At 31.9% G+C, this 13,100-nt stretch overlaps 1 protein-coding gene and 1 long non-coding RNA gene across 2 annotated transcripts in view; one reads left to right on the top strand and one right to left on the bottom strand.

Annotated features, from left to right (window-relative positions):
• The window catches only part of LOC142229813 (uncharacterized), a 118,535-nt gene that overhangs the window by 91,919 nt on the left and 13,516 nt on the right, over nt 1–13,100 (bottom strand). The window lies entirely within an intron of this gene.
• Nucleotides 8,315–9,054, top strand: LOC142240768 (uncharacterized). Its single transcript, XR_012723381.1, has 3 exons — nt 8,315–8,379; nt 8,796–8,861; nt 8,978–9,054. It is a non-coding gene; the product is annotated as an uncharacterized LOC142240768 (long non-coding RNA).

Genomic DNA, 13,100 nt, shown 5'->3' on the forward strand with positions numbered 1-13,100 from the left:
TAATTTGCGTAAAAACTTGCTTAGTTCCAAAAATGTGTAGTGTTTTAAAAAATTTGGTTTAGCCGGAGTCGGAGTCGAGCTAAATTTTTACGACTCCGACTCCAGCAAAATCTTCAGACTCCGACTCCAAGACTCCGACTCCGGCTCCACAGCCCTGTATATATAAAGGGTGATTTGTTAAGAGCTTGATAACTTTTTTTAAAAAAAAACGCATAAAATTTGCAAAATCTCATCGGTTCTTTATTTGAAACGTTAGATTGGTCCATGACATTTACTTTTTGAAGATAATTTCATTTAAATGTTGACCGCGGCTGCGTCTTAGGTGGTCCATTCGGAAAGTCCAATTTTGGGCAACTTTTTCGAGCATTTCGGCCGGAATAGCCCGAATTTCTTCGGAAATGTTGTCTTCCAAAGCTGGAATAGTTGCTGGCTTATTTCTGTAGACTTTAGACTTGACGTAGCCCCACAAAAAATAGTCTAAAGGCGTCAAATCGCATGATCTTGGTGGCCAACTTACCGGTCCATTTCTTGAGATGAATTGTTCTCCGAAGTTTTCCCTCAAAATGGCCATAGAATCGCGAGCTGTGTGGCATGTAGCGCCATCTTGTTGAAACCACATGTCAACCAAGTTCAGTTCTTCCATTTTTGGCAACAAAAAGTTTGTTAGCATCGAACGATAGCGATCGCCATTCACCGTAACGTTGCGTCCAACAGCATCTTTGAAAAAATACGGTCCAATGATTCCACCAGCGTACAAACCACACCAAACAGTGCATTTTTCGGGATGCATGGGCAGTTCTTGAACGGCTTCTGGTTGCTCTTCACTCCAAATGCGGCAATTTTGCTTATTTACGTAGCCATTCAACCAGAAATGAGCCTCATCGCTGAACAAAATTTGTCGATAAAAAAGCGGATTTTCTGCCACTGATTTTGGTAATAAAATTCAATGATTTGCAAGCGTTGCTCGTTAATAAGTCTATTCATGATGAAATGTCAAAGCATACTGAGCATCTTTCTCTTTGACACCATGTCTGAAATCCCACGTGATCTGTCAAATACTAATGCATGAAAATCCTAACCTCAAAAGAATCACCCTTTATATATATATATATATATATATATATATATATATATATATATATATATATATATATATATATATATATATATATATATATATATATATATATATATATATATATATATATATATATATATATATATATATATATATATATATATATATATATATATATATATATATATATATATATATATATATATATATATATATATATATATATATATATATATATATATATATATATATATATATAGAATATTTTATTTCTATAGAAAATTTTGCAAAATGTTGTTTGCTACACATTTTTTTTTTTAAATTGTATTTCTATTGATAATTTTTTCAAACTTTTTTTCTATAAAAAATTTTGCCAAATTTTATTTCTACAAAAATTTTATTCAAAATTGTATTTCTATATATTTAGTCAAAATTTGATTTCTATAGAAAATTTTGCCAAAATTTTATTTCTATAGAAAATTTAGTCAAAATTTTGTTACTGTAGAAAATTTTCCAAAATTTTATTTCTATATAAAATTTTACAAAATTTTATTTGCTAGACAAAAATTTTTCCAAAATTGCTGCTAAGTCGAAAACTTGTAGAAATGACTCAAATTTTCAAATTATTCAATGAATGAATCATAAATGCATTTTTGCGAAATTGTCTAAACAATTATAAATATTTCCCAAATATTGCCCGAGTTTTGTAGAAGTCTGATTTGAGATTTTATCAAAATGTAGATCTAAATACAAAGTTGTGCAGAGTATATTATAATCGGCCCGCCCGACTTTAGACTTTCCTTGCATTTTTATTTTTCGTTAAAATTGTCCCATAACGTTAGATTTAAATTTTAAGCTCGCATATATATATATATATATATATATATATATATATATATATATATATATATATATATATATATATATATATATATATATATATATATATATATATATATATAGATATATATATCCGCAATTTTGTTACAATTGAAATATTAGAAATTCGTGCGGTAAAATTGGGTGGCTGAATTTAAACGTGGTCGTACAAGCATTGCAGATGAACCACGTAGTGGATGTCCAAAAACAACAACAATAAAAGAAATTGTAGCCAAAGTGCATGATATGGTATTAAATGATCGCCGAATAAAAGTGCGTGAAATTGCTAATATCATCGGCATCTCAAATGATCGAGTCCATTTAATTTTGCATGAAGAACTACAGATGAAAAAGAAGGTGGGTGACGCTTTTGTTAACAGTCGATCAAAAACGCATAAGAATGCAGAGACAAAAGAACAATCCAAACAATGGACTGAAGCTGGAGGAAGTGCCCCAAAGAAGGCAAAAACAATTCAATCGGCTGGTAAGGTTATGGCAACGTTTTTTGGGACTTCAAAGTTATTTTATTGATTGACTATCTGCAAAAGGGTAAAACAACAAATTCAGAATACTATTGCAATCTTTTGGATCAATTAAATGTACAAATTGGAGAAAAACGTCCTGGCTTACAACACAAGACAATAATTTTTCATCAAGACAACGCACCAGCGCACAAGAGTGTTTTAACAATGGCTAAAATCAACGAATTAAAGTACGAGTTGCTTGACCACCCACCTTATTCTCCTGATTTAGCTCCCAGTGAGTTTTACTTGTTCCCAAATCCAAAAAATTCCATGCTGGCAAGCGTTTTACCTCAAATGAAGATGCAGTTACAGTTGTAAACCACTATTTTGAAGACCTTGAGGAAAACTATTTTAATCAAGGGATAGAATTGCTAGAAAAGCGTTGGACTAAGTGTATTGAAGTTTCAGGAGATTATATTGAAAAATAAAAATATTTTTGAAAAACCAACTATATTCTTTCATTGATAGGCTAAGAAGTTTCCGAACCGCCCTCGTATAATGGTTACGAATTTATAAAAAAATATCAAACAAACAAAAAGAATCCCGCTACAGTAATCGAACCTGTAGTGGGATTCTGTATTCAATTTTAACGATGAATCGCATCGATATGAAGGGATAACAAGAAAAATAACCACCAAGCTCTTTGGTAGACGTTTTAAACTATGTTACATTTGCAATCGTTCCAAAATATTAAAACCAACATTTTAATGCAATGTTGTTGCTTACTATGTCAATTTTAAAGATTCAAGGAAATAACGGAACTAACGACAACAATTTTTATTAAGTTTTAAAAAAATGAGAGTTTTTGTCTGTTCAAAACATTTGCAACTAATATTAAGTGTCACATATATATAAAAATAATTAAAGTTTTTGTAACTTTTAACGATAAATGTTAATAGTTAATACTATAGCCATGCCGCTTGATTACTTCTACGCAACTTTTGGCCATTGGTTAGGATTAAATGGTCAATGATATCCTATGGTTCAGGTTCAAATAGATTTCGTAAGTCTTTTGCAAAAAAATCCTACCAATTTTTCGTTTTATAGCTTTCCAAAGCTTGTTTTATGACTTACTTTAGGCGACTGACAGTCTAGTCAACCACCCGCAATTTTTCATCGGAAATCCATTGTTTTACCACGTTTCACGTGTACTAGAGGTCATGATCGCGCTGAATAATCCATACAGACGGCATTTCCCGGAATGCTTACGGCAATATTACATGGGAAAAATGTTTTTGTAGACTTCCGACAGCATAATACCCTCTACTCTATAAATAGGGCCAATAATTTGTCCGGAAGAATACCCCCAGACCCTAAGATTGGCCCCACCATGATTGACGTAACTTTTTGTATTTCTTGGATTAAAGCTTTCCTTGCAGCCTTCGTACTAAATTTCTACTATCCGATCCATGCAAGTTAAATTTTGAGTTGTAGGTAAATATAGCATATATCCACTGCTCCTGAGGCCATTTAAGGTATTTTTGTGAAAATTGAAGCCGCGCTAACCTAGTTTTCTTTGGAATCGATGATTTTTGACATTCTTGTATAATGGCACTCCGACTTCTAATGCTCTGCCCCGTTACCGTTATGGTAGATATACCCAGTTGAATTTAATTTGTAACTTCTTTAGATGATATTTGATTGCATTGTTGCATAGTTCTTTTGATTATATGATCTTCTTTTGGCGTAGACTTAGGCTTTCTTCTACCACAGTGTACAGTTTTGGTGCATCCACTGTTTATAACTCGAGACGCAGTTGGTATTTCCACATTGTACTCTTCCGAAATTCATTTTTGTGATACCCCAACTTTAAAATCATCGATATTTTGCTTTTTATTATGTTGATTATGCTTATTGTCGGTAATTTTTATCGAATTATTAAAAAAATAGGGCATTAAGGCCTATGGCGATGAGTTTATGGTCAATTTAACCCTTTCGATCCTAAAGTTGCCTGTGGACAATTTTTTGTGTTTTGAGACTCACTGTCAGCGTTGTTTTTGTTCATAAAACTGTAACGGTATCGAAAGCTACAAGTAATTTCTTCAATTTAAATGAAAAATAAGCTAATTTGGTTGTAATAAAGGGTGATTCTTTTGAGGTTAGGATTTTCATGCATTAGTATTTGACAGATCACGTGGGATTTCAGACATGGTGTCAAAGAGAAAGATGCTCAGTATGCTTTGACATTTCATCATGAATAGACTTACTAACGAGCCACAACGTCGAATTTTCAGTGAATGGGCCCTAGAAAAGTTGGCAGAAAATCCGCTTTTTTATCGACAAATTTTGTTCAGCGATGAGGCTCATTTCTGGTTGAATGGCTACGTAAATAAGCAAAATTGCCGCATTTGGAGTGAAGAGCAACCAGAAGCCGTTCAAGAACTGCCCATGCATCCCGAAAAATGCACTGTTTGGTGTGGTTTGTACGCTGGTGGAATCATTGGACCGTATTTTTTCAAAGATGCTGTTGGACGCAACGTTACGGTGAATGGCGATCGCTATCGTTCGATGCTAACAAACTTTTTGTTGCCAAAAATGGAAGAACTGAACTTGGTTGACATGTGGTTTCAACAAGATGGCGCTACATGCCACACAGCTCGCGATTCTATGGCCATTTTGAGGGAAAACTTCGGAGAACAATTCATCTCAAGAAATGGACCGGTAAGTTGGCCACCAAGATCATGCGATTTGACGCCTTTAGACTATTTTTTGTGGGGCTACGTCAAGTCTAAAGTCTACAGAAATAAGCCAGCAACTATTCCAGCTTTGGAAGACAACATTTCCGAAGAAATTCGGGCTATTCCGGCCGAAATGCTCGAAAAAGTTGCCCAAAATTGGACTTTCCGAATGGACCACCTAAGACGCAGCCGCGGTCAACATTTAAATGAAATTATCTTCAAAAAGTAAATGTCATGGACCAATCTAACGTTTCAAATAAAGAACCGATGAGATTTTGCAAATTTTATGCGTTTTTTTTTTTTTAAAAAGTTATCAAGCTCTTAACAAATCACCCTTTATATGACTTTTTTCATATATTACAACTAACATGTTGAAAGTTTTTATTAATCTATTGTAGTACATGTCAAATAAAATATTTCTGGAAGTCAAATCTTAGAATTGCAATAAAACAGCAGATGAGAAATTTTTGAAATTGAAAATTTGCCTGTGAGCAACTTTGGGCAATTGTGGTAGTAAAATTACATATTTTTGGACATAAGACCTAGAGAAAAAAGGTTTGAGAAACAATGAATTTGAACAAATTTTGAACTTTGATTGGGAGTCCAGTAACGAGAAATTCGGCGATGATGTGGAAAACATATCTGCAGTGCAGCGGGGAATTTGGAAGGAATCGTCAAAAGGGAGGAAGCCATAGATATCGACCTTCTTGGCAACGTGGTAGTGGATTAGCACGAATATTCGCGCTTTATAATACTTTGGTTTTTTACACCGCCAGTTAAATTGACATGGGTTCAAAAAAAAAAAAAAAAACAAATAAGTAAAGTCTAAAGTCGGGCGGGGCAAACTATATTATACCCTTCACCATTATGTAGACCAAAATTTGTGTTACCATATCTGATTATACCCTGCGCCACACTGTGGAACAGGGTATTATAAGTTAGTGCATATGTTTGCAACACCCAGAAGGAGACGAGATAGACACATGGTGTCTTTGGCAAAAATGCGCAGGGTGGGCTCTTGAGTCGATATAGCGATGTCCGTCTGTCCGTGAACACATTTTTGTAATCAAAGTCTAGGTCGCAGTTTTAGTCCAATCGACTTCAAATTTAGCACAAGTATGTGTTTTGGCTCAGAATAGATCCCTATTGATTTTGGAAGAAATCGCTTCAGATTTAGATATAGCTCCCATATATATATTTCGCCCGATATGGACTTATATGGCCCCAGAAGCCAGAGTTTTACCCTAACTTGCTTAAAATTTTGCACAAGAAGAACAATTAGTACTATAGTCAACACAGAAAAAAAGGTGTCTCGTAAATTTAAGAAGATTTTTACATAATTTATTACAAGAATTTTCCAGAATTTTAGTTCATTTTTCGTATTTTCAACGAAAATTAACTACTCGAAAGGAAATTTTACAAATTCTAAGTAGCAAACGTTTAGTTCATGGCCTACAAAATACGATGGAAATTTCCTTAAAAAATTTCTTAACTGGTAGTTAAAAATTCGTTTGTCATGCTATAAAACTACTTGTGAAATGTAAAGTATTTTCTAAATAATAAGTGCAATTTACTATAAGATTTTTTTGTATGAGAAAATATTTTTTTACGAAAAATGAACTTGAAAGTGGATAGCAATTTCTTTCCGACAATTCCTATAGTTAATAATTGTTGGTAAAAAATTACCCAATGAAATATTTTTAGTTCACATGTAATTAAATTTATAGACATTTTCGTCAAAAATGGTAGATAACATTGCATGAAAATTTTGCAAACTTAAGTTAAACGTTTCATCGTTCATAAACTGGTGTGCCTTTACGAATATTATTCTTAGAGTAAATTGTCAGCAGATGCGATGAACTAATGCATAGTACAGAGATCTTTATCGGCATAGTGGAATGTGATTAATGTAAAGATGATGTTACTTGAGTTTTGTTGTGTATACATGAGCGTGGGGTTGTTTTTATTTTTGTTCATTTAGTGGTTTGTGTGTGTGTGTTTTTTATTCGCGGATGGTTTATTTGGCTGGATGAGGTGTTGTTTTCAATAAAGGCACATGTGTTTTTGTTGTTGTAGGAATGTTTTGGCTTTGCTTGGTTTTGTTTGGCATGCTTCAGTTGTGTAGTTGGCGTTGGCGTGGATTGTTGCATCTTTTAAGGCCGGTATGCACCTCTAGCGAAAAATTTCATTCCCATAAGAAATGCATTGCTATTTATGCTAACGAAATTTTCGGTAGCGTTCAATTTCGTAAGCTGGTACGCACCTCTAATGAAAATAACAGGGTTGTCAAAAGCATATTTTGGCAGCAAACATTTAATTTATTACAATCATTGTGTGCGTTAAAGTTTTAAAAGGTCTGTAAATAATAAGCAATTTATTTGAGGAATATTTGGAACATATATTAACAATTTTTAAAAGCGATTAGCTGGTTTAAAATTTGTGAACACAGCCCTGTTTTTTTGTTGTAGACTTAAATAAATTTTTGGTACCGAAAATTTCGCTAGAGGTGCATACCGGCCTTTAAGCAGGTATGCAACAAGGGAATATAAAGGCATGGAATATTTTGGATTTTTGAGACATATATTGGTGTTTGTTTATTAAACCTTTTAAATGAAAGTTATTAATATTTTATTGGTAGTTTAGAAAAAAGTTATTAAGAATATTTAAGAAAATATGTATGTTGAAATTAAAAGTGTATTGAAATTTTTATTATTCAATATAAAAAATTAATATTCAATTCCAGATGAATTTGGAAAACGTTTGTTATATCTCAGCGTATAGTTTAGTCATAAATTGGTAAGTATATATTTTTTAAATGGCTTTCTTTTAAAAAGAATATTTTTATGTATATTATTATTTGTTAATTATTTTTTGGAAACCAGTTTAATGTTTTTCTTTCACGAAAATTTTGCAAATTTTAAAAACAACATTTAATTTCAGAGCAACTCCAGATGGATTCGAACAAATTTAAAAAATAGAGAATTGGTAAGTTTTCTTTTAGAAATTGGCTTTATTTCATCTAGAATATTTACGTTTTTGTGACCTTTTTATCATCAAAATTACAGGTTTTTAATAGCTTATTTTAGTATTTCTTCAATCAAATTTTTTGGAAACCAATATAATATTTTTAATGTAAAAACAAATATTTAATTTCAGAATAACTCTTAAAAATTTGGACAAATTTTTAGTACTCCTTTGCCTGTAATTTAATAGTGAATTGGTAAGGATTCTTTAACTTTCTTTCAACCCTGGACAGTCATACATATTTTTTGTACATTAACTTCATCCTTCGTCATTTTGACTACGGCTGATTTCAAGACGCTATAATTTTCATCGTGAGCGAAAAAGTGAACCAAACTTGAATTTTTTTTCTTATTCAATTTGGTTTTACGTAGTATAAAACAAAAATTCATAAAACGGTCGAATTAGTATAACTTAAATTTACCATTTCCCAATAGACTAAAATGCATTTTAAATCGAAAATTAAATTACGTGTCGTCATTTTGACGAATGATGACTGTCTAGGGTTAACCAGAATATTTGGTTTTTTTATGCATATTAGTATTTTTTCATTAGATTTTTTGAAAACCTATTTAATAATTTTATTTAATGTAAAAAATAAATATTTAATTTCAGAGTAACCCAAATAAATTTGGACAACTTATTATATTTCCCCTCAGCGTACAATTTAATAGAGAATTGGTAAGTTTTATATTAAAACTTTGGATTTCTTTCAACTAGAATATTTATTTTATTATATAACAACACAGTTTTATGAGTTTATTTAGAATACTTCATTATTTCTCTAATTGTTTCAGGTACAAATTTTATGAGATACGTTTTCCAAAGGAAAGTTGAATTCCTTACACCATTTGATAAAATGCCCCCAAATATGGTAAGTTACAAGCTAAAATGAAGAATTAAAAATTATATTTCATAACAGTGTGTTAATTTTTAACAATTTTCATTATTGTTTCCATTTTTTCAGAAAGATATGTGAAATAATTACCTACGATGAATAAAAAAAGGATAAGTCAAAATGTCCAAACAGCGGGTTCAAATGAACTACTCTCTGTTCCACGTGGTCATAATTTTTATTCACAAAACACATTGTATTAAGAACTTTCATCATAAGTATTTATAATAAAGTACTTTTGCTTAAAGAAAGTTTAATTTTAATGTATTGTAACAGTCAGTTTTTTTTTTTTTTTAAATTTGAAAATTCATATAATCGATATTTCGCCAAGCGATGCTTGGAAGGTGTTGAAATAGGCAGAGCTCGCCGGATAGGGGAGAGTCCTTGCTTGGCACAAAAATATCATAAACTATTACTTGAGAAAGAAACTTCTACCTTTCCAAGACTAAATACAGACATGTTTCTACGATTTATTTAGAGCCGTTGGTGTTCTGCAATAGATGTTGTTATTGCCTGGACACATTATGTACCCCACCCTTCATTACCTGAAATGACCCGTGTCCAATTTAATTTCTATGGCCAAATCCCTGTGATACATTAAATATCAATATTTAGCCATGTACCCACTTTTGTTTTCGCTGCCAGCAATTCCAATTTAAAACTTTACCACATCATGTTCATAATATCAAAAAGAACTTTATTAATATAAAATGAAAAGTCTAATTTCATAACTCTATACTTATGATTCTTCAGTTAAAGAAAATCGTTACAGTAGTACTTCAAAATTAAATACATACTATGGAAGCGAATATTTTTGAATATATTTTTTTGTTTGAATAATTCATGTATATCTACAAATCGAACGCATGTATAATTTTATTTGAATGATTACTTACATAAAGAAATCCGTAATGGATATCGATGATCTAAAAATTGTCAAAAACTGATCATTATTTTACATCCCTGCAAATATCCGATGGACTGAGCTCAATTCATGCGGTGCAGCTGAGATCTATAAAATGTATAGAATTTCTTTACATTAATATGAGATTTAACAAATATCTGACATTTCATTCATATAAATGGTAAGCATGTAAATTCTTTACATTGGAATGTTAACCAGAACATCCAAATGATTTGTTCACGACATATGTCTGTCCGCGCAATGTAGAGAATTTACCATCAAATAAATTCAAACATGCTAAATTTTGTTTTAATCTAATAATTACAATAACTTAAAAAAAAATATTTTATAGAAACAAATTCAATATTAATAAATACTGTAATGTTAATTCATTTTGTTTGCAAGTGTTTTAACAAAGAAATATTATGATTAGTGTGTATATACATATGTTTGTTTGATGTTATTTTATTTTGTTATTTATGTCTTATTTTCATCAAATGTAAGTTTGTCAGTACAGTGAGAGATCTTACGATATTTATGGTTACGATATGACACAGGTATGTTTGTATGTTCACTATAATGAGGGGAACTTCAAAGAGAGCAGCATACTCATCATATGCACGTATGTCTAACTCTTAAAAATTCATCGTGTACCTTTTCTTGACTAGTTATGTTTATGACGTCACAAACCACATTGTGAGGGAGCCAATAATTTTAGAAGAAGGTTAAGTCCATTTTCGTTTTAATTTTTTTTAGGATAGCCAAATACCAAATTTTTTTTTTAGGATAGCCAAATACATCCACGTGAAAAATCTTCTGCTCAATTTTTTTTCCAATTCTACAATAACACCACCATCATCTGATTTCGGCATGCTTATAGTCAGGCTCGTTGATATAATTATTTTAAATCAGGATTTTGTTTTAGGTGATGATTAAAAAAATTCTTCTCTGGCTACATCCACATTACTGAGAGACAACTTCTTCGGTGAGGCAAATGCGCACTTTAAGTAATTGGGATTGGAGTTTTAATGGTTTTGCCATTAACCCCAATCCCCACGTTTTAATGATTAAAATTGGGAACGTGGTGCAATCAAAAGCTTTTCTTTTTGCACTATATGAATTAAAAAAAATTGGAATTTATACTTTAAAAGAAATTGGCACTGCGAATTTATTTTTTTATATCACTACCTGGTCCTCATATAATATATAGGCTTGTTAAAACACAGGTTAAATATATTTCACCGGCAGAAGTCAATTTACAAAAGAACGACTTAGAGTTTCTTGATTCGTCTCGTAGCTTACTGCGCGCTTTTTTTTTTTTCTTGCCTGTCTATGATTTTTCTCTCTTTTAACAAGCATGGATATTGGATGGCTATCGATTACATTTATAGAGAATTGATAATCAGAAATTCGATTTGTGTTATTCTGGAAATTTAATAATTCACTAATTAAAAACTCGATTTCTGTTATTTTTGAAAATTTTGTAATTCACTAGGCAAAAACTCGATTTCTGTTATTTTTAAAAATTTATTAATTTACTAATTTAAAAAAACTATTTTTTTTTTTTGTAAGTGAAAATTTAATAATCTGCTACATACCTTCTTTGTAGTACGAGTCTACGAAGGACGAAAATAAGGAAAATGGATTATTACTTTTACGTGGGGCTCGACCAAACCCTGAGATATATATGCCGGGCTGTAATTAGCTTATACCTTCTAGAAAGGTTTTATATCTTTAGCATGATAAAGTCCTATGTATTTTCCATTTAGCGTTTCAAGTTCATAGCAAGATGATCCCACTCTTTTTCTAATTCTGCATTTTGAATATGGGGGTAGTAATTTGGCATTAACTCCCTTTTTAGAATCTGATTGATGGAACATTTTGCGAAATACTTCCTGTCCAACTGAAAATTGTAAACCTTTGCTCCTGGTGTTATAACTTTTTGAAGCCTTCTCATGAGCCACCAACAAATTCTCCTTAACTTTGTCATGTAGATTATTCATTTTCACGTCGTTGGGGATACAACTGATCTGGCTCTCCTTAACACATCCTAATTTTTGCAAAAGTGGATACGACGAACCGTGCAGAATCATATTATATCCAAATGCACAAAAGTATGGGGAGCATTTAATAGCCTCATGGTAATCGCTGCGGAGGATACTAGCAATTTTAGAAACGTGTATATCCCAATTTTCTTGACTATCCTTGATTAGAATTCTAAGCTTCACAATGAATTCCCTATTGCTTCTCTCAGACACATTAGCTTGTGGCGAATAAAGGGCTGATTTAATATGGGTGACTCCATATGCTTTGAGAAAATCTGACATCTGTAATGAGACAAACTGTCTGCCGTTGTCTGAGTGTATATATTGCGGTACTCCAAATTGATGAAAAATCGCTTCTTGAATATATTTTATAATAGCAGAACTTGTTGCTTTTTTCAACGGTTTTAAAAATATATATTTTGTTAGGTGATCAATTGCCACGAATACTACTGAGTTACCCATTTTTGTCCTTGGATATGGACCTAACAAATCCATGTATATTCTTTGGAACGGTCGTTCTGTTGGGATTTGTTTTCCCATTGGAGGTTTTAAATTTTGATTAGTGGGCTTTACACTCTTGCATATATCGCAGTTAGATATATACGATTTTATGTCCTTGGCCATGTTTGGCCAAAAATATTTCTCCCGAATTCGGTGTAAGGTTTTTCCAAATCCCCCATGACATGAAACCTCATCATGATGTCTCTGTATTACTTCGTCACGCAATTCATACGGTAGCCATAACCTCCATAAAGAATCTTCATCTACGAATTCGCCTTTTCGAAATTTAACTCTCTGGTATACATAACCGTCAGATACTATAGTATCTGGAAACTTAGAGGAATCACTTAGTAAATGTCTCAAATCATTGTATTCTTTAGAATTGAAATACTCCGAAGATAAATCGATTTCTACAGGCGTATACTTCTCAATTGTACATAATTCATCTGTATCTAGCCTCGAAAGAGCGTCTGGTACAATATTTGAAGACCCTTTTCTATACTCAATTTCAAAATCGAATCTTTGCAACAATAAACTCCAACGTCCTAATCTGCCCGTTAGGTCTTTTTGTGACA

The sequence above is a fragment of the Haematobia irritans genome, chromosome 1, assembly GCF_050003625.1.
Source record: "Haematobia irritans isolate KBUSLIRL chromosome 1, ASM5000362v1, whole genome shotgun sequence".
Classification (NCBI taxonomy): domain Eukaryota; kingdom Metazoa; phylum Arthropoda; class Insecta; order Diptera; family Muscidae; genus Haematobia; species Haematobia irritans.